This window comes from Lagopus muta, chromosome 14, assembly GCF_023343835.1.
Source record: "Lagopus muta isolate bLagMut1 chromosome 14, bLagMut1 primary, whole genome shotgun sequence".
In the NCBI taxonomy this organism is placed as follows: Eukaryota; Metazoa; Chordata; class Aves; order Galliformes; family Phasianidae; genus Lagopus; species Lagopus muta.
In genome coordinates, this window is record NC_064446.1 from 5,589,661 (window position 1) to 5,616,246 (window position 26,586).

At 36.4% G+C, this 26,586-nt stretch overlaps 1 protein-coding gene across 5 annotated transcripts in view; it reads right to left on the minus strand.

Annotated features, from left to right (window-relative positions):
- TENM2 (teneurin transmembrane protein 2) overlaps nt 1-14,280 on the minus strand; it is a 1,003,091-nt gene extending 988,811 nt beyond the window's left edge. For all 5 annotated transcript variants that reach the window (XM_048960706.1, XM_048960707.1, XM_048960710.1 and 2 more), the window contains exons 1-2: nt 14,183-14,280; nt 13,735-13,797 (exon numbers count right to left, since the gene is read on the minus strand). The gene's annotated coding sequence lies outside the window, so the exon portion shown is untranslated. The remainder of the gene's footprint in view (nt 1-13,734; nt 13,798-14,182) is intronic.
- Nucleotides 14,281-26,586: the final 12,306 nt, after the last annotated feature.

The following is a 26,586-nucleotide window of genomic DNA, read 5'->3' on the forward strand; positions in this document are numbered from 1 at the left end:
ACAGCTAGCACATCAGTTGTAATTATAGAATCTCTAACTATTAACAGAGATTATTCATTTTGATAACCTACACTTCCTTTTTGTTATCGTTCAACATATAATATATGAAACAGCATAGTGCTTGCATTGCTCAGACAAATGAGGCATGATGTAGTAGGAAATGACACAGAATAGAGGAATAATAAGAGCTTCTGTCAAAGTAAGAGGAGCAGCATTTTCAAGGACTAGAACAGTAATCCCTCTCTCTGTTCATGTACTTTTTATTCACTACCTTATGCAATAAAAAATACAGAAGGGCCAATGATAATGCATTCATCAACATACACTAAGGCTAAGGGGCCACAAAAGAGTGTAGTAAATACGTTGAGGTCAACACCTGACAGACTGACAAAGAAATATTTCTAGTTTAGCAGCAGAATTGACTCCTGCTTTTCTGAGTAGCAACAAGCATTATCTGGTCAGATCTTAAGATTTTAAGAAGTAGGTCTTGTGTGTGCAGAGTTTTACTTCCATGCATACAACGCTGCTTCACAGACTCAACTAGTTCAGTGATCATAATGCTATTGACAAATTTAAGTGTGCTCTTAATATAGATAAAAATAATTCATTTGGCAACATGAAGCATTTTACTCCCATGCAGATTAAAATCTGTGTCATGTTCTGACTTTCAGATAAACATGGGTCTTGGTAATAATGATGAAAAAGAAAACAAGGTGATGGAGAAGAGGACTAGGAAATCAATTCAGAAAATAGATCAAGAAATTCCACATGGAAAAAAAAAAAAAAAGATGTAAGCAAAAATAGATTTTAAATACAGAAAGACAGCTGGATATACACTGTATTTTGCCAGCAGTGAACATTCAACGGAACAAAACAACTGTGAAAGCGGACTGGAACCCCTATGCTTTTAACAGAAAAGAAGCTTCTATTGAACGAAACATTGAATGTGTATTATGAAGCTATCTCAAGTGACGGAAGTAACATGGTGTAACCTTGAAAAAGTTATCCTAGCTGGTCTCTTATTTATATCCCAGTTTTTGTCCAAGATTAAATCAAGGGTATAAATCCTGCTGAAGTTAGAAACAAATATATAAATACAAAGAAAAAAAGAAAATGAAGTGTCTCATCTAACAGGCCTCCAGAATGTGCTATAGCTTCCTGTAAAAAAAAAAAAAAAAAAAAAAAAAAAAAAAAAAAAAGAAGTTGTGTGTTCTTGTTTAAGTATTAGTTAAGCCTACATAAAATGGAAAAGCTAAAAACAAGAAAAAGTAGTACCTGTTTTTTGAAGTCATATGTTTGTGTTCTTAAATCAAGCAGGTACATCCAAAATGTTTGGTAATACCTCACTCCTGCATGTATTTCTGATGTACAATGAGTCTTTGTTAATTCTGACCTGATCTTTGGCTTTCTAAGTTGGAGAACAGAGCTTGCGTCTACAATGTCAAAGAACAGTATCTAGTAGTGTATTAAATAAGACAGTAGTTACTGATATTCTCCTTTTCGTAAATTGTTTCAATGTACTACGTGTAAATGCATCTGCAGCACTGTTCAAAGTTTGTACTTAGGTCTAGAAAGGTTCCTAAAATCTCAGAATAAGTATTTGCTTACTTGTAATTAATGGCTTAGTCATGTCTTGTCTCTTCTTCATCAAAAGAACTCTTCAAATCTTCCAAAAAAGAAATCAGCTTCATAGACATTATTTTCTCTTAAGAGGCCAAATAAAAAGTTAAAGCTAAAAAGCCAAACAATAAAGCTACCACAAATAGCTTTTTCTATCTCCTTCTCCTCAAAGCCCCCACACTTGTAACAAGGTGTTAAATCTGAACAATGAACAGAAGGCTGGGCACAGAAAAATACAAGCATGAGGCATGAATAACCCAAGCTGAGAAAGCATCAGTTAATTCCTGTTCTTCAATGCATTTTTTTTTTCTTCCCTCCCAAATACTTGGGAAATAAACATCAGTGATAAAATTTTCATAGAAACAAATGCAGAATAACAGGGAAAACAGAGCTTAAGTCCCCTGTCTGCATTTCTAGTCTACCTGTTTCTTAACATTGCCAACGAGTCACTAAGTTTTTGACATCCATTCAAAAGAGATTCAGATTTCTGATTAAATATCAACAGTATGTAAGAAATACTTCCCAGACAAAGGTCACTATCTACAAGAGAAAAGGCAAGCATTGTCCACTCCTGAAAATTTTCCTTCAAAATCTGCTATCATAGCAAAAACATGGAAAATCTTGTAAAGATATATCTCGAGAGATGAAACTGAAGCCCTCCGAAGCTTTAGTGGTGACACACTGTGCTTTAAGTGTAACAGGCTGTACAATTATGTCAGTACTCATGTGAAGTTAGTGCTGCAGCGTGAGACTTCGTGCTCAAATGCAGAACAGCCAATACTGAAGGATTGAGAAGGGAAAGAAAAAGCTTTATCCCCACACTGCTGAAAGCAGTAGGAGGGGTGGGCTAACTGCACAGCTGTTATGTTACCTACTAGATAGAAAGGAGAGCTGGAAGGGGAAGGGGGAGATCTGGAAGGACAGCCTGTCTGCATTTATTTCATTCTTTTCTTTGAATCTGAAATGATTTTCATTTTACACTGTACTGAGAGGTTACTGCAATTTTGGTTTAGCTACACTTGTGGATAATCTCAAGGCAACACCTCAAGGCCACTTCCCCCTCAGCCGGCTCTTATGTCCTTGAACTTTCAACACTATACATCAGCTGCAAAACATATCTGCATCTCCAGGCAACTCAGACGTAGTTCCATCTCTGCCATTGCGCTTTCCAGTCCACATTTCTTATTGCTTCGTACGAAGGTGCATTATCATTATTTGAATTTACTCTTTAATTTACGTAACAAGCAACCTCATCAGAAGACCTACAGGGATAGAGCAAAAATGTTTACTCTGAACACTAGAAGATGAGATACTAGTAAAATATTTCCTATATCTTCCACATTGTCAGGACAACTCTTACTCCATAAGGGAAACAGGGAATAGCAAGCACTGTTTTGTGGATCTTTTTGACTGAAATCTGTATCCATACTTCAGTTTTACTCCATGAGAGAAGCATGTTTTCAGCTAGACTGACTCACATTACCTTATCTGACTAAGGAGACTTCCAACTGCAACTAAGGATTCTTCTAAACCAGTCAAGTGCTAAAGCCAAAGTGATGCTTAAACCATGACGTTTAAAAGAAACACAGTAGTAATCACGATGTTTGTTCATGTACTGACTCTCCCGTTAAGATTCCAATCTTACTTAGAAGGAATTTTTTTGCTCATGAATGTGAATTAGGATGCTCATACCACAATGCTTTCCTATTCATAGTATTCACTCAAAATTATGTCTGTTAGTACAATAAACAGATAACATTATAAAAATGCAAGATGTCAGAGCAGTACTTTTCAGTTGTATATGCACTCAAAGTACACATTCTGCTGTATTTCACACGCCCACTGAAATTTATGAGATCATGTATATGCTTAAGGAGCTGCAGGTTAGTGTCCTAAAGGATCATACCACCAATGCAGTCCTTTTGTGCAGCAGGCAGAACGCAAGGTTGTGCTGAGCCAGAAACGAAAGCTGCTCATTGAGCTTTAACAATACATACAAAAACATTGTTAAGCTACAGTTTTTCATGGTAGTTATCTAAAATAAAAATACTCAGCAAAAACCACAGCGGCTCAGCATGATAACTTTTGGGATTTCTTTGTTTCAGCTTAAGTAGAGTGTTTCAAATGATACTAAAGTATTGTTAGGCATTACTCACTAAATACCCTCTTTCAGTTGAGCACAGCACAAATAAATGTTTAAGACTGTAAGCCTTTAGGAGTACATAATAGTGTACTTAAGTAGACTTTATTGAACAGTTTGGACACATGTTATTGACAGAAACCAAATAAGAAAAACAATAAGGATACATAGAATGTATGCTCAGGAGAGGAAGGAATAAAAACTATTCACTATATACAAACAGTAGTATACGTACATAGTAGCAGTCTACCTCCACGTTAACCACCTTCAGAAAGAATGGTAAGGGAAAAGGAAAACAGCACACGTTAATGTGAAGTGCTGTTCCATATCACATCAGATGTTAAATTCTGTGAGTGCACTAGGGAAAACATTTTGTCATACATGTGCTTGCTATCAATTTGTGCTTGACTGTCTCTAAGAAACAGACTAAAGCAATGCAAACAACAGGGAAGGGCGTTGCTTGGGAACAGACATACTCATTCAGAATAACTTAATAGAAATGTGAGGTTTTTCCAAAAACTGTGTGGATATTTAACATTCCAGAAAACAAACATCTGTGTTCAAAGAGATGTCTTTGTAAAACATTAAAAAAAATAATCTGTTTAAAGTAACTATAAAAATCAAAGCTGTAGCACATGTAGAATTTTTTCTTTTTTTTTTTTGAAGTAAGAAAATTTCTTTCACTATTTCTTTTTTCTTTTTTCTTTCTTTCACCATTTTCTAATTGTCTTCCTGTTGAATATCAAAAAAGCTTGTGGAAAAAAATGTGATCGACTCACATTTGAGGACTCCATAGGATAGTAGAGCCTTTTCAAATGTTAGGCTTTGCTGAAAACAATAGTTCCAACACCTTAAATCAATCTTCCATTTTATTGCTGCATGAATTCAAAGCAGTTCGTTCGTATTATCACTTTTTCTGACTCTACAAATTGTCATATGAAATTGTATTCTAAGGCAGATAACAGTTCATGACATGCATGCGTTTAATATTTACAATCCCAGTAAGCGGCCATTAAGATTCTCTGCTATTGTTAGGAATAAGTAAGTACTTACTGCCCTCACTGTTCTTAACACTAACCTTATTCTTACTGAAAAGATGTCCTTCATATGTTCTACTGCTTCACGTTTTACCAGTGTACAGCAGGAATTGCTCCAATAAGCTTAGAGGAAGACTAGCATACAAGGATAAAGTTGGCTTTGCTTTGGCTGCTGTCTGGTTGGAAAACTGGCTTGGAGAAGGTAGCACAATACACCAGCATAAAACTACTTGTTTAACAAGAATGAACATTAAAAGAAATGACACCCCTGAATCTCAATTTCCTATACAACTAGATATTTTAGTTGTTGCTGTCGTTGTTCATATTTTCAAGAGCAGTTTTCCAGGACTGATGCTACAGATAGAGAATATCTTTTATTAGAATAACTGATAAAGTAATAAAAAAATGAAAACAGAGGTTCAAAATAATGCAGACAATAAATAGGGTAGCACCTTATTATATAGCATACTGTTTTAGAGACTTACATGCAACAAACTATTTCTATGATGATGTTTCTCCAGTTGTATCACGTAAACAAAATACACTGTGAAAGAACTTTCCTTCTGGTTACATTAGTTACCTTAACATGGTGATAACAGACATTTGTATTTTACGTGAAACCGTGTATTTTGGAATATTTCCTGTTGAGATATGAACACATAAGAAATCTGACATTCAAGTTTATAACATTCTTTGTCATCGCAAAACAAGTAAATTAAATCACTTGAAAACACAACAAAAGGCAGAAAACTCCAATCTCCTTTCAAAACATTACAAAGCAAAGCAAATGATGTGTTCCTCTTGATATAGCAAAGCATTATCTTTCATTAAATAGAGGAAACTGTCAGATACACTTCTGTCAGGATGATGGCTCTTTTCCACTGCTAGAATACGCTCTTCAAGCAATACTGTTATGTTTACACTGGAAATGGAAGTTAAATACATGCCTGTGTGTCTCCTATTAGGTAGTTAAATGGAATTCAACTTGCCATTCTTCAGCAACTGCCAAGCACACAGGCTATCACAACACCCTGAGGTGTTTTTATGGTTACTGTCAGAGTAGCTAAGAAAAGCTATTGAAGAGATTTAAGATTTGGTTACTAACCATTTTTGGTAACTAAGTGTGCCAAAGGGCCCATTTGAGTTGCCTGGTCTCATGTTGCTCCAGAAAGCACTTATCCCAGTTTACATCCTGTGCCTTATGCAGGTACCTTGGATACCCCGTGGCATCTCAAGTTACACAGGCTGCTCAAGCATAAAAATTCCTCCCTTTTCTTTCTCACAGAAAATGTCATTCCAGCAGCACTCCCTAATAAAAGGAATAAACGTAGGTGGTAGTAGTGACCCCTGTGTCAGTCTGCTGAGTTAGCACTTGTGTGGCAAAGGCTACCTTTTCTTTGCTCAAATTGAAAAGTGGCTTCTATAACAAACTGCTAGTAAACTGCTATTTCCTGCAACTATATCAGTTGCTTTAAATGGAACAGATACCATCACTAAAAGCCACACCTTTTTTTTTTTTTTAATACAGTATATTAAGAAGAAGGTTCTATGACCTGAATTATCTTCCTGGAGTGCTGCCATAGCACAACACACCCTATGCTACAACTTAGAAGAGATTTTCACTATATTGGAAACAAAAGAAAAAGAGCAGGCAGCTTTGTAGCTTCTTCACTGCATGTGCCAGCTAGAGATACTGTAGCCTAATTAAATTCAGGGCTTTTAGAGCTCTTTGCACTGATGTACAAAGCAGGCAGAGAGGAAGTTAAGTTCTTTTTGTGCTCTAATGTTGATTTTTATACTTGACAATTAATTCCAGCAAGTCACTTCACCTGGAGTAGAATTTTTTTTTTTTTTAAGTATATTTTAGGTAAAGAGCATTATAACTACTACTACTGAATTACATAAATTAACTGATCAAAATTAGAAAACATTTCTAGAAAAAAGTATTTTGAGAAGAAATGTCAAGATGACCATTATTATTACTCAATGATTTCCACTTTGGTCCATTAACAAACTATTTCACAAACTTCTTCACCTTCTTTTGTGTGTTGCTGTCATAGGTACGCTACATTGGAAACGGCAAAATAAGGTATGTTGGAATATTTAAGACATGATAAAGGACTTCAGGTGACATGACAGCTTCATCAAATCAGTAATAAAAATAAATATACATTGCATTTCTGATAAAGCTATATTCCTCACCAAAAAGTCTATTTTCCCCAGAACACCTTTTCCTAAATACCCAGTGTCAGAAATAAAATACACTGAACAAGTACCAATAAAACAACTGATATCCAAAGACTGCTACTGGCTACCTGGACAGCAAAACCATACACACACACACCTATTACTAAACTAGGCACACAGGTGTGTGTTATAAAACTTAAGATTATATGGACTTAGTTAGGATTCTCATCTTTGCATTATACTTTTTATATCAATAAAAACAATTTTTGCCACACAAAAATAAGCATTCATATGTCAGTGTTGTTTAACAATTGATCAAGTGAGATCCTTGCTCCTGCTCATCTTTTATATTAGATCCAGATTTTGTCAGGAGCTGCAAACCACCAGATCCAAGTCAATAACAACTACAGATCTGTCTTCACCTGAAAGTAAGAGCACTGAACAAGAACTGTCACTGACTTCAACTGTCCTGGTTTCACTTGGGACAGAGTTTGTTTTCATCAGTGTTGATAGTTTTAGCTTTAGGAAGAAAGCAGCACTGATAACATAGTGATGTTTTTGTTGTTGTTGGGCGGTACTGTAGGGTGCCAAGGATGTGTTCCTCAGTTTCTCACACTGCCCTGCCTGTGAGAGTGTTGGGGGACACAGGGATTTGGCAGGAGACGATGCCAAGACAGCTAACCCAATCTGGCCAGTGGGACATTCTGTACCATAAAATCTCTTGAGGATAGTATACTAAACCTGAGGGGACACAGTCAGGAGGAAACTGGAGCAGCTGCCAGAGCTTGGTGTCTGACTGGGTATTGCTCAGTAGGTGGTGAGCGATTGTTTTGTTCATCACTTGCTTTGTAAATATATGCATATATATATATATAATTACTTCCATTATTTCTCTCATTATTTGTCTTCACAAATACTGCTTATGTCAACCTATGAATTCCACCTTTTTTTTCCCAAATCCCTCTCTTAACTCACTGAGGACGGAGGAGTGAACAAAAGGCAGTGTGGTGTTCAGCCGTTTTCCAGGTTAAACCATAACGCTGACTTAATTAACTTAATTAACCATGGTAAAGAAATTCAAATCATTGCGGTCTTCAATCTGCAACTGTAGTGACTTACAACAACACATCCCAAAGACTGCAAATCATGGCCCAATACTATTGCCTGCTTTCTCATGTAGACAATTTGACAATTCCAACCAATACATTAACTGTGCCCAATTACTACTTTCTTTCCAAGCACCATTACAACATTCAGTATTCTGTATTTCCTAGGAGTCTGCAAATGCCTGAAGCCTGTAAAATCCACAAACCATTTTTACCCAGGAAATGTATGCTCGGAATGTTTAGGTTTTTTTTGTTTGTTTCAAGTAAAAGCCCCTGCTGAATGAGCATAGGTGCTCTGACTGTGAAAATGAAAACAGCAAGTATACACACACTTACATGTACTCTAGTGTAGACTAAATAAAACAGAGGTACTGCTTAGTGATAGGCAACAGATTAGGTAACACAACCATTCATCAATATAATGAAAATCAATTAGGAAAACATCATTTACAGAATGTTTGCTGTTCATACATAGGCAAAAGTTTAACACCAAAGATATTATATTCAGAACACACCTAAACAGTACATTTTGCCACAATTTTTCAACTTTTAATTTTGGAAGTGAAAGGAGAGAAATATATAGAGTTGTCCTGTATAATAACAATATTAATAAAATGTTACATCAAAATTCAAACATTCTTCATCAGTGAACAGCCTTCAGATCCACTACCATTTATAATGCTTTCTGTTTTTTTAACAACTGATACTTAGAGAAAGCAACCCAATTAGAAGAGAAAATAAGTATTTCTAATCATTTTCCCCCAACAATAAAAGTTATATCTTCTCAGCTCCATTATACAGTTTTTCCACCCATAAATAATTCACAGTAGCCACAGTAAGCCATCTTCAAGTCTATGTGGTCCGGAGGTAAAATTAGATCCAAAATGAGGGACATCTCTCACAGTGAATGACAGTTGAGAAGTTTGCCCTGAAGTGATTTGGATTTCTAAGCTATCTCCCAAGGGTTAGAACTTATCTGTTCCAATAATATGCGTGTGTGCTAGGATTTTGCACGGACTAAATGTCTTATTCCATGCAATCCTGGCCCTGAAAGCATATGCTCGTGGTATCCAGTAATGGTTAAGTGTCATATGTGCACATTGTACAAGGAGTAAATATCAGCAATAGTGAGCTATTAATTACTAATTTTTCTTCAGGAATGATGGAGGTTTAGGTATATAACCAAATTCAACTATACAGTGAAATTTAATAATGATACATCGCCTTATAAAATAAAAACAGAAAAAGCCTTCCCTATGAAATATTCATCAGTAATATGTATTGCATTTGATGACTACTGCAGCCGGGGAGAATCTATGTCTGTAGCTCCAATGACCAATTTCATGTCATTAATGCCTGTTACATACTAAAATTTTCACCCCAAAATAAAGGAATGACACTTGAATACGTGGGGAGAGGCAAGCTTCTACTCTTCAGAGCACATTTTAGAAATTCTCTTGATAGTCAAGGCTTAACTGATTTGAAATATGTCAAAAGATCTCACTGGGGTGTGTGAAGAGGTGATACTGTAATTGGTTTCCCTCAATTTTTTTGTGACTGTTAAAGAAGAAAGAAGGGAGGATCACCTTATTACCGTTTTTGCATTTTATTAAGCTTTTTCAGAAGACTTCAGAAGCTCTGTGAAATGGGATATCACTGTCAATAAGAAAAAAGAGCAAAGACAAGAGGCAGCCCTATAGTTTCATCTTTACCTTAAAAGATGTCACTAAAAATATTAGGGAACGGAAATAAAAATGCTGACTTACATAACCATAAGGTAAGCCTCCTGTTTCTAAGAAGTCACTACTTCCAATCACAATATTTATTTGAATTAAAGAACACTACTGTAATTCTTCTGACTCATTAGTGTACATATTAAAGCTTGCCTCAAAAAAAGCTTATCTTTCCATCATTCAAAACCGCAAGGTTTTGAGCCAAGTTTCCTTACCAAACAAACCCCGAAGCACATACCTATTTATCAGAACATCCTTAAAGATAAAAGATTATGGTCCTTTAAAGACATAAGCTGGACACTAAACCTCAAAAAAAGCCCCAGAAAACCACTTGCTTTTGGTGTTAAGAAACCAAAAACCTGATATTCATAATGTGACTGGTTTCCATAATATTTTGTTTAACTAGAATCTAAACATGAAATCACTGTGAGCATATCCAGCTGAGGAATACGAAGCTTACAAACTGCTCAAGCACAGAGATATTTTTCACTGACTAATTTATGTGAATTGGTTTATTGTGATGTTTAGTAGTTGAAATCCAAATTTCAGGGCATTGGTAACCTGACAAGTTGCCTTTGACAAAAATCTGAGCCTTTTTTTTAAATTGCTTTGAATGGTTGACATAAATCTTACCCAAAAGTATCAAAGTAATTTTCACATGAAAGCACACAACCGCAACAGAGGACTTGAAAAACTAGGACGAAATCAAGCACAAATCTTTCATCTCCAATTGCAGAGCTCATTTCTTTAAGTTAGCTTTGCCTAAATAATTCAAACAAATACAAAGTGCTCACTGAATTCTACACACAAGTTTCTTACAAACTGATGTTTATTTCCCCGTCAATTTTTAAGAAATTACGAGTTAGCAGTTACCCCGTTTCAAATATTTGAGAGATTCTCATACATAACAGCAGAGCTAACTACATAACTGAGACAAATAGAAATTTATCTATTATTTGTAAAGGACTCCTTTGTTATCATTTTGTGCCCCAAACTCACTCTTCCCCCTCCACAACCCAGGCAGCTGAGCAATTAGGTTACCAGTCATACTATCCATGGATAAGGACATCAATAAACAGCTATGCTATTGTTGTATATTATTACTGTGTTTGTGATGTTTGGTATAAAGAAAAAAATACTAGGTGAATTTTTATATTTTTCTGTAGTTTTAATTTGCATTTTTCTAAAACCAGTAAAAATAGGATATTGCAGATCTCAGAGATAAAGATCTATCAAAGCTAAAAAAAAGTCAATAAATAAATGCATCTACCAACTGAACCTTATTCATTTTTATTTTTGTCCACTTAGAATAGTGGATGTTAACATGGATAGATCACCTCAAGCCAACACTGTTTTTCCAGATGTATTCAATGACACATACTCTAAAACAAGATATATGTGAACATATATATACATATACAAGATATACATATATCATACAACAGCCTGCAATATAACAAAAAAATTAAAACCCTATTAAAAAACCCTGAAAATAGAAATTGGGAACATCTGAAGCTCCTCAGAAAGAAAATAACATCATCAGCACCATTAACTGACAACGTTTTACAACAGAGTAAAAAACACCCATCTATGCTTAGCATACGTAAATCCCACATCTGAAGTCACCTTCCTAATTTTCATCATTTCTAACCTGCATGGCTGTGGATGATTCCAAGCCAAGAAGAAAGCTGACTGACTTAGTGTCATGCAAGTCCACTGCATTGTAAGAGGAATTAGAAATAGCAGCACTCTCAACTCTCAGCATACGTAAGTTTGTTTCCAGACTGAAGTGAGCTGAGGTTCTTTTTCAAACACACTCTATAAAGCCAGTACCAACTCTAATTCAACAGCTTCCTGGCAAAATGAACAAATCAAATTATTAGACATTTAATTTACAGATATTCACCCTGCACTGCTCTGTAATTTCATGGCACAGGACATATACTCCAGGCTATGCTCTGAAACCAACCCTGGTGCCTTCATATATCCTGACAAAGAATCCATGATGTCATCACACGCACTAGGTGCACAAATTCCAGCTCTATGTGAAGAAAAAAAAAACACTTTCAGAAGCCCTGAGTAATTGAGTCATCAGACAACCTTCTTAAAACAAAAAAGCAATTGAGATGTAGGCAAGCCCCAGATTTATGAATCTTCTCCAGCTTGGAGACCACCACTGAAGATAAAATGAAGTAGACTTCCTTTTTACACATACCAACTCTAAAATTACGCTGCGTTTCACCCTCATTTTTAATCAGCCTTCCATTCTAATCCTTCACACCTAGTGCTCACCATTACTACCCAAAAAAAGCTGTAGAACTTAACTTACTGTTCAGACCCCCCTTTCAGGCTATTTATCAATGTGCTATAATCAAGCCAGTTGGTAAGCCTGACTAATTTTAAGATCAGTAAGGACTGCAAGATAAGAAATGCCCATTTATTCCTACTCTACCTTCCCTATCTTTTAGCACTCGCTTAAACATGTAAGACCTTCCCTCTAATGCCCTGACTGCTCATTTTTCCTTATAAAACTTCTTCAAGAAATTTTGTCAAAGCCTTTAGGAAATCTAGTAGAATATGGAATCAGAGTACATTAGTTGTGTCCTCCTGAGCCAGAGTAAGAACAGTACATCATCCACAGAATGCATCTCAGGGAATGATGGCATATCTAAACTCCTAGAATACCAGATAATTTTATAAGATTTAGCTGATCTGCCTGGGAAGAACGAATGCAACCCTCTGAAACAGGGTCCTCTGAGTAGGATACTGATTTTTTTTTTTTTTTCATGTATCCAAGCAATTCTGCTTGTGAACTTGTTATTAACTTCTCTTACACCTAATAGCAAAAGACAGAAAGGCTAGGTACACGACACATACAAATGGAGACAATGTGATTTGTTTGCTTTTGGGAATGGAACAATTTAATTACAGCATGACTACCTGAAAAAGCCCCCCACTTGTTTCTCCACATTTACTCTGATCTCTAGAAACAGAGATGGCGCTTGGACATAAAGAGAAGGAACTGAAGAGCAGTGCTTTGTCTAGATTCATATAAATATTACAGCTATTTGTAATTTATGTTACCATATGCGATATCTTCTCAACACTGAAACCAAGAAAATAATTAGCAGCTGACAGAGGCTTCCTTTGTACTCTCAAAGATAAGACTAAGTGGCGATGGTTCAGCTATTAGGTTGAAATTCATTTCAGCTTGGTAAAATGCAGTCAGTTCATTAAAACACAATTATGCTATGCAAATTCAGAAAAAGTAAAATGCTTGTCTTTTTAGTTCATTTCCATGTTAAATTAAAGATCGTAGCTCTGTATTACGAAAATCTTTCCTACAAAAAAATTAAGAATCCTCATTTTCAAAAAGAGAAAAAGCCTAAAAAAACAACATAGAAGGTACTGAATAATTTCTTTTTGCCAGTTCAAATATAACTCTTTAACTTACAGTTATATTTCTAACAGCTCTGGAACTTGCTCATCTAAGCCTACCTTCCTAGAAATGCTTCTAATTTTTTTTTTTTTTTTTTTTTTTCCTTTTTGGAAAACTTAAGTGTGTTTCGGAGGGGAAAAAAAAATGCACATCAGCAGAGAAAACTAACACAACTTGTATCTCTCATATTCATAATAACAGTATATGTACATAAACACAAGTTCATACTACCTAAAGCACAGATATTACACATCACGAAATGTTCTTCAAAGCACTCAGCTAACGAGCAGCACATCAAGCACCATCCACATAACAATTCATATGAACAAAGCAGTGCAAAATTAACTCGGCCTGATGGAAAAAGCTCCTGGGCCACAGCCATTTCCCAAGAAGTCAGAGTTGTAACTTACAAAGTGTTGTTCATTGACTCCTGGCTAAAAATCTCATAGCAACACTAAACTCAGGCACTCACCTCATGCTCCAGTATGGCTTCCTTGCAGCAGTAGCTTCTTACTACTAGAGAGAATAGCAAGACCTACAAGAGAACCATTTGTTAACAATACAGAAGCACACAACGCTGCACACATTTGCTCCAGCTAATTCAGAAGTTCACGTTTTAACTAGTTGCACTCTCAGTCCCTCCAAGATATTCAACACGATCATATGATGCAGCCATAAAGGGCACTTAAGCCTTAATGATCAGCCCACTCCTCTAAGAACATCTGCTATTTACAAGTCCTTTATAACTGTACTAAACAACTTTCTGGTGTGAAGATATGACTAGTCTCTCACTTCACTATCAATGTATATTAGCAGTACGTTACAATCAGAAAGGTCAACAAGTGGAATGGTAATAGGAGGAGAGCAGTAGCAAAAGGACTAGTACAAATAGAAAAGTGTTACAAAGGAAAAACGCTCACCAGATTCTGAAGACTTAGGCTCACAGGGAAAACTCCACAAGCAAAGAGAGAACTGTAACCAGAGAACCCTCCCCCACGACAGTCAGCCCTTAAATGAGGTCTAAAAGAGGTGCAGCCAGGCAATTCAGCTGTTCTTATCATACAGCTGAATTGCCTTCACCTGCGCTCCCAGGGCTGACCGCGTCCTTCCCCAGGTGCTCAATCAGTGGGTCAGGCTGGGACTCAACAGTTACCATACAGTAGTAGAAACAATAAGACAATTTTTCTTTCTGCTGCATGTATAACATCTCATGAATACTTACTTCAATTAAATCAGCAAACAGTGAAAAAGATAGATTTCAGAAGTACGATGCAAATAGCATCACAGTATCGTTCTACTATGTAGTCTACTCCAAACAGAGAAACATACAAAAAAAATTTCAGAAGTACTGTTTCAAAAGTTATTTCAACCCAAATACTAGTTTCAAAAAGAAACTGTGAGGGAGGCTTTAAATATTTGCTACATTTTCCAGTTTCAGGTATAACCACTTTCTGTCACTGTCAGTAGGATATTAAATTATTAATCATTAATGATACCATGGTCATTAATGACCGTGAAGAGTTTATTCAGACTGAAACTCCGACCTCCTCCTGCATCTCTCTATATAAAAGAGACAATTTCAGAGAAATATTGCTGATTTGGGTGGCTTGAAAAGTAGGAATAGTTCAAATAAGTAAGAATCATTTGGACCTTCTTTTACTCAGACAATAGATTTAATCAATAGATTAATCAATAGATTTGATCAATCAATAAATTTAAGAACAATGAGGTGACATATTTTGTACCTGTCAATAAATTCAAATGTTCATACTAATGTTAACAAAACACCTTTCCCAGCAATATTGAAGGACATAAAGAACATGTAATTGTATCGTTTCGTACTCAAAAGCTGGCAGCATTTTGTAATCTAGATACAAGTACAAAAAATATGCAATGCATTAAAAGTCTTCAGATTAACATATACTTCATGAACACTCCCCTTAAAACAGGAAAGAAAAATATAAAGCAAAAAAAATGAAGAAAGGAAGGTCTGGAGTAGAGGAACGGTGCTGAAGAAATAAAACGAAGCAATGATTTTCTTTTAAACAAATAAATAGGTAAAATGCATGAAGTGTGCTAACAGATCTCTGCTTCTGCATCTGTCTGGCAGTTAAAACCCCCTGACCTTCTGTTTGATTTCAGTCATGGGCTTTCATCTCTTGAAGCAACATGGCACAAACTATGGGTACCAGCTTATTAATGTTCAAGTCATTGTTAAAAGAAAACTCCCACTGAGCACAAGCCCATGCAAGTGTGATCTCTTCAAATTGTTTACAAAGAGTACCTGTACATGACAAAAAAATACAAACGCCTGGCAATAAAACTGGCACCTGATTTATTTTTGAATGTTTTAACTCTCTTTTCTACAAAACAATTAGATTCCCAAACTGTTTGAGAACAGAGCTGATACAGCTGCATTCTCTCTCATCAATGCAGTCCCACAGTTGCAGGTGTGTGGAACCAGCAGTAGAAACTACCTTCTGGTGTCTGAAGTCATTCCTAGCTACAAAGCCACAGGGAGATCGGTCCCTTAGCAACTGTCAATTTATCCCTCCTTCATTTGGGAATAAAAATCCATTAGGTTATGTCTTTTGTCCTTTTATCAGAGGAAAGTGTAAGTGGGACTCTCGTGACACTCTGAAATAGTGAAATAGTGCTGCTTTGGCTTACAGCGTCTGTTCTGGGTGTCTGTTCCCTCAGAACCATTTCTCTTTTGTGCCAATAAAGTTTCTGCTCAATTTTAACTCTGGGATTTTTTGTTAACAAGAAGACAGCCTGCACAGGACTCAGGACATCAGAGCACAGTTTGAACCTTCACAGCATCCTCTTCTGTGATCAACAGGAAGTAATTTAATTTGTCTTTGATATTTGGGGACTGTTGTCAGCATTTTAATAGGAATCAGTTGCTGCTGAGGTCAGTCTCCAAACTGTCCCTACTTTCACGCTCTGGTTTGCTCTGCAGAGGAGCTGCAGGATTGGTAGGAAATAAACGAGCCAAGTGTGCAGGGAAGGCACCTGATGTGCACAGCTATGGGCAGGTGTTCACATCACAGAACCAAACCACAGCTAGTCTAAACAAAACTCTCCAGCACAGCTACCCCACAATGAGATAAACATTGATAACAGAAAATTTTTAACGCTGGTTATTATGTTGAAATTAAGAAAAATGTTGAACTGCTTCAATTCAAGTAAGTTGACTGTTAACTTGAAGCTCTGGCAAACTCACAAATAAGAACAGAAAATTATCTTTGTAAGAGTGACTATTATTAAATATATGGTGAATCATTTAATAAGAGTATTCTTGCAGCAATTCCAAGTGCTTCATTTTCAAGTACAAACGAAAATTCTGTTACATGAGTGCCTGCTGAAATTAATCTTATGGTCTTCAGTGTGACAATGCATAAGCAAGTATTATTGAATAATCCAGGTAGCATTAAATTCAAGAAGAGCTAGAAACGATTATAAAATGGATTATTTTTGCAATATCAATTGGAATAGTGATGGGTAAGAATTTTGACACAAATGTAATGTCAGAGTAGTTATATGCATAAGTATTAAAAATTTCAACACTACAAAAGTCAGTTCTGAAGGCAATCTGGGTGGACAACAAAAAATTGATCTGTACATCTTGCTTTACAATCTACTGAAACAGAATGACTATAGGATTTTTTTAAAAATGTCTAGAAAATAAGAACTATGTGGGAAAGCAGTATTTTTATTAACTATAAAATGCATATTGTTCCTTTATTTAATGAACCGACTGCCTTATCATAAAAAATATTTTCATCACATCAAACAAAATGCATCATACAAAATGCAATCTGACTAACAGTGTTAATAATACAAACAACTGTTCTTTCTTTTAGACCCAGATAAGCAAAACACTTAGGTTTAAACATAACCCAAGCTAAGAGTTTCCCTGTACTGATGAGGTGATTTCACCCACGAGACCAGTGATCTGATATTCATAATTTAGGCATAAAGCTCTGGGACACCTAAGTTCAAAGATACACACATGGTCCACAGATTTCCATATAGAGTAGAGGAAAGATGTAACGTGTACTTGACTTTAAGCATACAGGCTGCTTTAATGGTGAATGTACTTCAAAGTGTAACATCCACTGTCCATTAAACTAACATGAGTTATCCCACATCATTCCCTTCAGCTGGCAAAGAAGTCCCTAATGTGAAGTCAAATAACCTGATGAAAAAGCCCTTAAAGCAAATCTGTAACTGGCTCTGTTCCACTTGCTGGATAGCAGTTTGTAGTGTCAACATGCAACTGGTGTTTTTACACAGTTTGCAGTGATAGCCTTCATCTTTCTCTTGGCCTATTCATGAGATTCTCTCACCATTATGAGCAGTGACAGGGTGTTTCAATTCCTCTTCTCTCTGCATCACCTTTATTTGTTTTTGAAAAAGTGAAGAACGATTTTGCTTTCATACTTGCTATTTCTATTATCGCTTGGCCAGTCAGTTGTCGTTGCCCCTCTGCAGCACCGCTAATGTCATTTCAAGATAGCAGCAAATAACTTCTACATCCTTCCTTAAAAAAGTGCGGTGCCTCAGATTCCAAAGTCACACAGGAATATCTCAAGTCTCTGCAGCAACATGATGCACTGCACAAATCTGAGCTGGAGGCTCAGGTCTCACTGAAGCAGCCTCAATGACTGTGAATCTGGAGTTCTAGTGCCAGTCAATCACTTAGCATTAATTCAAATAGAAAGATCAAAGTTAACAGAAAGCAACTGAAAAGCATAGCAGCTCTCTCTTGTGTATATGTATATGAAATCAGTGGACTTCATAGGATTGAAACCCTTAACTGCTGAAACAAAATAAAGCACAGTCTGCAGAAGCCTTCTCATACAATCTTTGTTTTCAGTTGTTTAATCTCAACAAAATTGCAGTTTAGTTTTTACGTATTTAATTTCTCAACAGAACACGGGGATATATTTGTCAATAATGAAACATATTTAAATATTTTAAAAAGACTAGCTAAGGAAATACTAAGATCTTGATGATCACTAAAAAACACTGTGGCATTTAAAAAAAAAAAAACAACAAACAACAACAGTTTCTGTAGATCTAACAGTTTATTACCTCTCTGTTTTAAAGTTCAGTTAATAGCATGTAAAAAACTAAAATCTGGTTATCAAGTATTACTGTAAGTTTAACAATAGCAGCTTAGCTAATGCTCGTCTTACAGGATAAATCACTTGAATTTGGCACACAAAGAACCCTTTTGGGGGATTTGGAACTTAATACCTGCTAATTTAGGACATTGCAATTTGCAGGTGAATCCCAGTCAGGTCACTGCTGTGAGGTTGTGCCAGACATGTAATAGATAAGTAACTTATTTTAAAAGGAAATCGGATCTCTTTGTCTTCTTCTAATAGGGTTTATGCAAGGGCGTGTATTTCTTCTAACACAAATTTTAAATTTCACATTAAATAGTTCAGTACTATTAACCTGATATCTCCTCAGGATCAGTTCCATACCATATATAGCTTTATTCAGCCATAGTCTTTTTTTTTTTTTTTTTTTTTTTACTACCAGTGACAGTTTGCTTTACATACTTAGGTAATTTAATGATTAATAAGAATACTTTGTAGATGAAATAGCATGTATAAACCACGTGATTTTTATTTTCAATTTTTTCAACAACACATTAAGAAAAGAAATGTCATGAGATTTAGGTGAACAACCTTACATCACAAATAATGATGGCAAATAATCATACAGAAGAATTTGCAAGCCAATCACAAGAGGGAATAATGTATATAAATCCTTCAGCTAACAGCTTGACAAACCTAACAAACAAAAGACTACTCATAAAGGACTTGTGAAAACAAATTAATATGATAATTATTGTTATTATTATTCTCAAGTTGCACACCACTCTATAGTTTTCTAAACGCAGTCAACCTGCTTCTCCAAAATCTGAGTTAAAATGTAAATGATGTAAACTATTATCTTCTAAAATAAAATTCTAAATATTTTCTAACCCATTTATAACTCATTTACAATGCATTAATCTCATTATGATGTCACATATACACATTACACATTGTATGTGTAATGTATATGTGTATTGTATACATATATATAATATTCTTTCTGTACAACCTCTCAAAATGATCTCCAACTCATTCAACATCACAAAGGGCTGAAAACACTGGAAGACAGCCAAAGAAGAGCAGTGAAGAATCCTACAAAATACAAGACAGCTAGGAAATGGCCAATAACAATAACAGGAGATGAAAACGGCAGAAGAGAACTCAGAACATCAGGAAAAACTTCAAAGGACTGCCTTCAGTTATACTATGGGACATGATACACATAACATATGGGTCACCTCTTACTCATAAAGCATTGTTAAGGTGATAAAGTTCTAGACAATTATGGATTATTCTAGTACAGATCTCATGGAAAAGTGACTCCCAACAGGCAGGATAGTCTGGCTGGCTGACACCTGTAATTGTTACTTATGAAAACAACAAACCCACCTGTCTGGTAATTTCTTATTCCTCCCTCTGCGCTCATCCACTCCCACTGCCCTTTTGTACGTAGCTCACTCTTCAATACTAGCAATATGTTAACATGTGAATTGGTTGGCTCAGCTGCTCCCAGGTGATGTGGGAAGAATAGGCAACTCCATAAACAAGGTTACATTGCCCATCTGGGATTTTGAACATGAGTAGTTCTATCTGTGAGCCAAAAATGAAGTGTCAAGTACTAAATGAGGAAAATACATCCTAAGACACAGATTAATTTTTTCAATTAGAATTTTTATTTTCTCTTCTAAAGGTCATTACATGACTACATAACTAATGAGAAAGTATATATTCCTTGAGTCATCTGGGATCTGCCACAGCATATCTGACCAAAGGTGTAACTACTGAACTATGACATTCCAGACAGATGAGGAGCTGCAGCTGCAGCTCATATCAAAGCTTCCGTGGCAGTTCATATTTGCCAATATGTATTTCAGCTGAAAAAGATGTGATTGCTTCCCTAGTAATCTCACAAGTAACTTTCATGACTAGCACACTGTAAATTTGGCATAGCAAGGGTGTGCAAGAACACACATGACAAAACAGGTTTACTTTATGAGACTATACACGTTTTAGTCTTCTCTGGATGATAATATAAACCTCGTAAGTATTTCAGTTATTGTTTTCCTCCAGGATTTGAGAAAGAATAAGTAGGAAAGAGCGCAGCTATCTGTGACTTGATGCTACTGTAGGTGCTCTGACACTGCTGAGCTCCCTTCAGTCTTTTTTGAGTACTTTTCCACTTAAAAATACATGCATTTAAAATAAAACAAAACCTGGAAAATCTGGAATTTACCATTCTGCTGTGTCATATAAATATTCAATTGAATGCTGGAACTGAGATATGACATTTCCTATCATCTTCAGCATTTCCAAGATTTTTTAACTTGACACCTATTATTTAAAGCCTACATTATATCAAAAACAGCAACAGTTTTAAAGTAAACTCTACGTTAATTGCTTCTTCTTTGCTTTAAAAGTAAACAGAACCTAAATCTCTGTTTGGTTGAACCCCAGTTACCCATTTACTTATCCTATTATTCTGCTGAATATGCTCTTGTGTTTTAATACATTTTGTACTGTAATGGCTTCTTTCAATTCTTACTGGTTTTTTTCATGTACTCTACCAGTCTTCTTATCCTGGTTGAAAGCTTTTCAAAGAAATATGCACTATAGTACCTGCAGAAACTCACCACATTCTGGAACTGATGACAAGAAGGGAAGAGCTCCAGAATAAAAATCACCCTGTGCTCTCAGGCCTTGAGATTTTTGATTTAGCAAATGTCAGCAGAGGAATCCTTGCTTCTTCCAGCTGCCACAGTGAGCTGTGTGGAGGGCTAGAAGACATGTTGCTCACCTGGTCGAATGTTGGTCATTCAACACTCTTTTCTCATGCATCAGCAAATTCTCCCCTTGTCATCTTACCTTAAATTCCATGCAAACCACAAAAAATTCTGCTTATGCTTACCAGGCAGGTTTCATCCACATTTTACAGTTATAATTAAAAGCTACATTTTGATTAAGGACATTATGAATTACAATAAAGTGCAAAGAACATGCAAAATGAATAATTAACATTGTATAGACTTCAGCATCATAATTAAGATTAAATACTACATATATTCAAACTGGATTAGCACATCCACTGAAAGCTGTAATATGCTCAGTAGGAGAGTCTATGCATTCACAAAATAATGTTTTATGAGGAGTATTCTAGCAACATTAAGCATAAGGTTGTCATATATAAAATGATTAACATTTTATATAAAAGAAGCTGTAATTCCAGTAAATGAAGTCATTTCATCTCCCTGCTGCTTCTACCTTTAGGAATATACTGTAAATGAAAAGTGGCTCAATGTGAAGTCTAGTTAAATAGAATTTGAATCCTCTTGTTTGAAGTTAATGAGACTTGGAAACCTGCATTTAAAAAAAATGCTGTGATTTTAAATCACCAATTTCATTAAAATTTGCATACAGCACTAACATTTTTGTTCTACTAACACTTCCGTGTTCTTAGCCACATAACAAAGGATGTCTTATTGCTTTTCCTCACCTTTTTTTGCAAGAAGAAACCCATTTGCAGCTGTTTCTCAACAGATCTCGATCCTTCCTTCATTAGGCTTTCAGCAGATGAGTGGCTATCATTAGCTCAAAAGAAAATACAATGCTTGCATTTATCCCATGCTTAAGAAGGCACTCTTGAAAGCCATAAAGTATACTGTCTTTTAGGAACATGGCTGGTTCATCTCAAGGACTTACTTCTTTCTAATGTAGAAGATCATCCAACCCAGTAGTTTTATACTTTTGTTGCCTCTTTTTCTTTTAATTAAAAAAAATATGGAAAAGAAGCTTTATTCTCCATATGAATTAGCTATATTATGTACTTTATACACAGTCCCTCTTCACTCGGTGTGGCCCACGCAGGCCAAAAGATGGGGCACCCACGGTAAAAGAACCTGCAGGAACTGGAAGTTGTTGAAGTGTGAATCCTCCACAGTGCTCCAAGAGAACAGCCATGAGAAAAGAGATTCCTTGGCTACTAATTACTCAGTCCTTTTGTCGAGGCTGAGTACGTACAGATTGCTGGGGCGCTGCTTGAGCAGAGAAGCGTTGTCTGCAGAGGGGGTGCTGACAAGTTGCCAGCTGCTCCAAGCTGATACATCAAAGGAGGAATGGGCTGTAATTTTCTTCTCAAGACAACAGAAGACAGTGAGATTAAATCACGTCTATGATTTAAAGGAGTGCCAGGAATGTCAGACGTAGATAATGCAATGTATATGTTGGTATGTACTGTTTTAAATGTATTTCATCTAAAAAAGTAGCTGTTCTTCAGCTGCTTCAAAGTGAGCTTTCAAACTGAGAACCGCAAGTCAGACGTGGTGATTAACCATTATGCTCAGTGTCTTTTGACCACAGTGATTTTGGTAGTAAGTCACAGGAAAAGGAATAAGGCAGTCTGTATCGCAAGTTCAGAAACTACTTGGCAGGCTTTGCCCACTTGCGATCGTTAAATGAAGAGGCTGTACGGCTGGATGTGGGCCCTTCATTAAGGGAAGGAGGGGATGCAGCCGCACGCCATGCAGAGTGGTGGTGATTCTTCACACAAAAGCTCCAATCACTCTTCTTTTGTCATCATTATCTTGCACAGAAGAAGGGCTGGCTGGGATCCTTGCCGGGCCCCTGCCCAAGCAGAGATGATTAGCATCGCTGACAGTGATAGCATCCACAGTGCCTTTACTTAACCTCAGCGTGTCTGAGGTTAAGCCAAACTGTGCCTTTCCTCTGCTTTTCCTGGCACAGCAATCAGCTCTTTACAGTCTTTATCCACACAGGCTTTCTCCTAAGTGTAGAAAGTGTAGCTAGATTTTGATCATATTAAGCATCAATGGACACATATTTATTTTCCTATGAAAGGGAAATGAAAACGACTTTACATTCCTATTCTGAATTTGTAGCAGTGTCTCAAAAACATTTTTGGAAAACTTCCACACCTGCTTAACAGAACGAGAAGAGGCAGATCCTGAGGAGTTTTCTCATTTACATACAGCTGGATTTCACAACAACAGGGCTTTACATCCTCCCGCAGTGTAAATCTTCTTATTCATAGTAGCAAGAAAAAGTCTGAGCAAACACAAATTAGTAGATTATAAACTTGAATTTTCCAGTCCAACTTTTTAAAATAGCTTCTTAATTTGGTAAAAAATCTGGGCAAGATGTACATCACTATTATCTACAGGAAAAAGGCATTTGTATCTCCCCTACTTGTTGGATATAATGCATTAGTAAGTACATGTGAATAACCTGCAGATGCAAGAAGAAGCTGGTTCATTTTAGCTGCCTCATTAAAAAATAAATCTTGTTTGTGATAGGGATGACCGTTGTTTCCTGATGTATCTGTCTGCATTTGCTCTTTGACCCTTGCCTTCCAGCTAAAGTGAGTACAGACTTCTTTTTTTATTTCTGTGCAGTGATTAATACAGCTTGAATATTGTGTATGATTGACACAATGCAATACAAAATGATAAACACTTTCTCATGATAAGTCAGGTCAGGCTCAGGCAGACTGAAGGATGCATGGAGGCACAGGTATCTGGTATGGTATGACCTGAATTCACAATTTCTCTGTGCAGCTGGGGAGGCAGGAGCTGCTGTCTTGAGCAGGCAGGAAGGACCCACTGCCAGACCCAAGGAAGACAGCAGCTCCTGGCCTGGCCCCTGGAGGGCTGCATGCATCTGCAGTGTGCTGGTGGGAACCCGGGGAGAGCTGGCACCTGAGCTGTGGCTGCCTGGGAGAAGGACAAGAGTGGTAGACAGGGGATCTATCTGGGATGGTGGGAGCACTGTTCTTCCTCCTTGCAACAGGCACTGAATCTGTCAGTGGGAAACAGATGGACTCTCCACATCTGAGTCATTTTCTGCTTTTATGTGTCATACCTGTTTTTTATTTATAGAGTTTGGATGTATAATATTGTCTGGTAGCTTTAGGACCATAAAACAACAACAACAACAACAACAAAAAGATGTAGCAACTGCTTTATAATGTGAAGTATCCATATAGGCACCACTAGAGAACTTTACAAATTATAAGATTTCAAGAAATCCTCTTCTATAAGAAAGTCTTGAATGAAATAAAATGACAAAGTGGAGCTCAAGTCTCAACGGCCAACTGCTAGAAAATCTCATAAAGGCTTGCTTTACAAAATACAAAGTCTTCCCAGCAGTAAGGAGTAGCTCTGTAGCTAGGACAAAAGCACAGAGGATGCCAAAGAGCTCAGGAATGTTCTTTGTTCTTATTTGTTTGTTTGTTTTCCATTGGGAAAACCCTCTCAGACCAAAGGCACATGAAAAAGATTCAGACAACTGCTCAGGGCTCCTTCTTCGCAAGAGCACATCTTGGTGCTGCCAGGACTGTAACTGCAGACCGTGTATGTTATTCTGCTATGGCCATCCCACCTCTGAGGAAAGCACCATGTCTCAAACAGTAAAAATGAAGTGACAGACTTCATCTTTCCACTTAAACATTACAAAATTCTTCTTTCATGCACTGGAAATATTCACCTATTCTTGTCATTGGTAGTATGAAGTCCATTATCCACCTGTTAATTTTGGTAATCAAAAAGCACTGTTCTACACACAACTACATGCTTGCAGGGTAATCCATGCTTTAGAAGAGGGAGGGAGTCTGGATCACGATGCTGAAAAGTTTGGTTCAAATCACAATGTTCTTCATGCTTAAACCATATTTGACTATGAAATCAGTTTGTATACTGGGATAGAGCAGGCTACAAGAAGTGAGGCAGCCTTCAGTGACACGATACAGCCACTGCTGTATGTGCTAGGAGAATAGATGCTGTTAACACCAACATTTAGGATTTGGAACAGTGGGGTGAGAAAGTCTGTCCACTCATGCAATAACCACACAAATTTAGTTTGTTTTCTTCCATGTACTATAATTTGATGTAGGTTTTTTTAAAGACACTTTCCAGAGATCATCAAATATTTTGATTTGATTTCTAACAATACTAAATAGGAACAATGGATCCAGTACTATTTCTTACTCGTGCAAATTCTTCTACCATTTCCTAAAAGAGAGTTATCAGAAATATCAGGTTGATTCAATAGCATCAATGATTGCTAATATTTTATCAGGTATAACACTCATTTTGCTAAGAAAGAGTTGCATAACGTTTCTAAAGTAAGCCAAGTAATTTATATGGACACTTCTTGGAAATTATTACTGCATTTCTTATGCTGGTGAATACTTCAACCATGTATCTATCCTTAGCAGTATTACCATTCTATAGCAAAGATGAGGAACACTGAAAAAGTCTATGAAAAACTTAATTCCTGCTTGCATAAGCAAAGGATTTAAAGTGTTTTTATGTTTCTCTCTGGTTTAGAAAGCATGGAGGAGCTCATTCCATGAGAATATAGGGAAACAAGAAAATTGAGAAAGGCAGATTTAGAAAATCTTCAACTTGGACAGTAAATTGTCTTTTATTTAGAGATGGAAATATAGAATTTGCATGCAAAAAACACTGTATGGATTTATAAAAAGTGTCTAGATCTCCAGCTGAACGTTGGAGAGTACTAGCATAACTATGAATTAGTTTTACAGGGATACATTTGCAGGTGCTAATACCACACAGTATTAATAGCCTTATCAATTACAATGCCATAAACATATTTTATAGCAGTCTAAATACCAATATTAATACAACAGCAGTAATTCTAAGTTTTTTGCTTCACTGCACACACAACTTCAAATTTGATACGAACTTGGACCTTCATATATTTTCATGTGACAATTTCAATGAAGTTTAAATATTACCTGAGGAGAGTAAGCCTCATTTCAAGTGTTTCCCGTAAGTGTAAACACTTCAGGTGGAATCCGCTTTCATTAATTTAAGCCATTTTATGCAGAAACTAGTATTAAGGTAGTTTTTACATTAAGGGAAATGGCAAGGAACAACAAATCACATAAATACAACACTGAACAGTGTAAGAAAACTATTCTCTTTCTCAGCTCAAAGGCAAGAAATTGTGCAGAAAATTCTACAGGAATGAACATAGAACATTCACATTTGTTCAACGAAATTTGACTCCAATGGGCCCAACTTTAGGATTCTTCAATAAGTCCTTTATGGCTACTTCTACAAATATTGTTTCATTTTGTTCATCTTGTACGCTTGAGTGTACTCCCAGGCAAACAACATGATTTGCACTGACCTCTAGGATGCCGTGACTTGCAAAGTGTTTATTACATTTTC